The sequence below is a fragment of the Octodon degus genome, unplaced genomic scaffold (assembly GCF_000260255.1).
Source record: "Octodon degus isolate 3935 unplaced genomic scaffold, OctDeg1.0 scaffold00278, whole genome shotgun sequence".
Taxonomy (NCBI): Eukaryota; Metazoa; Chordata; class Mammalia; order Rodentia; family Octodontidae; genus Octodon; species Octodon degus.
Genome location: NW_004524854.1, coordinates 1,303,293 through 1,304,826, shown reverse-complemented (window position 1 = coordinate 1,304,826; position 1,534 = coordinate 1,303,293). Strand labels below are relative to the sequence as shown.

General features: G+C 42.9%; 1 pseudogene; it reads right to left on the bottom strand.

The window, feature by feature from the left end:
• Positions 1 to 410: 410 nt before the first annotated feature.
• Positions 411 to 1,017, bottom strand: LOC101584020 (annotated as a pseudogene).
• Between the last annotated feature and the right edge of the window lie 517 nt (positions 1,018 to 1,534).

Below are 1,534 nucleotides of genomic sequence, written 5' to 3'. Positions count from 1 at the left end.
GTAACATCGATGCTTTCCAGTGGGAACTACCTACACAGCACAGTGCTACATACAATTATTCCAGGGAAATGTGCATTTAGTTTCACAATATGGTCAACATAGTAGTATCATATAAAGGATTTCTGCAGATAAAAATGCTAAGACAGGCCACAGTGAACAGTGCCGGACTCTGTGAATACAGCAGGTTACGGGTACCACTGAGGGTCAGAAGAGAGTATGAATTTCCATTTTTTTCAGCAATGGAAAAAGAAGAACATTTAGAGAAATGTAAAAATAAAAATATATAATTGCACTGTTAATAATGTAATGTTTCAGACAGTGTTTCCCAGATTAAATGGGCAAAATAGCTTAACTTAAAACTAGAGAAAATGGACAAAATTAGGTTAGGAAAGATTGTTCTGGTTTCTTCATCAAAGGAATACGCTAGGGTTAGCATGAGGATCTTTCTGCTTCCTGTACCAGTAGGTCAGCCAAACACCCAGGATCTCTGTGAAACTGAAGAAGAGGCCAATGCAAAGAACAGATATCAAAACCTCTCCAGCTTATCTTCCTGTTACTGGAGCACACAGCAGGCATGGGTCGCCATCTTTATTGAACACAGCTAGCCAGGCAGGTGTCATTTGGGTTAAAACTTCGGAATTCACAGCAATCTAAATTTCTCTGGGTGTCGTTGAGAGCACTTGCGGCGTTGTTCTAACCAACCTCCAGAAGCTGGCTCTGCTGCTACTCATTTAGGGCCAACCAAGCACCAGACACAGAAAACTGAACAACAAGTACAAGTAAGAGAATAATCATATAGAAAAATAGCAGCAGCGATCAGCTCCACCAAAACAATCAGTTCCACCTACGTGATCAGGAACAGGAAGATACCCATAGCAAAGACCACGCTAACCACTGAGAACGGAAATCATCCTGAAGCCGATGCCCCGAGCAGCAATCGCAATTAGCAACAGAATAACGAGGGTGTAGAGCAGCGCACAAGCAATTCTTCGAGCATGTGAAGCCCCAGAAAACCATCTTGGAGCCTACGTGGCCAGCAGCTGTAGGCGAATCCTACTCACTCCACACCTGCCAGCTGCAACTTTCTCCTAGTGCCTGGGCCTGGCCTGCCACAGCCACACACATGGGTTGAGGTCCACCAGGATCAGGGTCTGGGTCGGGGTCAGGCAGAGGAGGCTGCAGCGCGCAGAGGAGGCTGCAGCGCGCTGCTCCCACACACTCTGGAATCTGGATCTAAAAAAAGATAAAATAGTGAAGAAACAGTTTCAAAACAGGTTATTAGGACGTTTACGATAATTAATGCATTGCATATTGTTATCTTCATAGTACTTATTCAGAGAACAAGATGGAGACATGATATCTTGTCTAAACATTATTATTACAAACTTTTATTCTCAGTGAACTAAAAGAAAGTAGCTGTAGATCTATCCTAACTCTCTTGTGTATGCATATATATCCCCCCCCATTTATTTTTCACAACAAAACTGTCCTGTGTTTACACTTTTGTGAAGTTAGCAACAAATGACGCTAGATT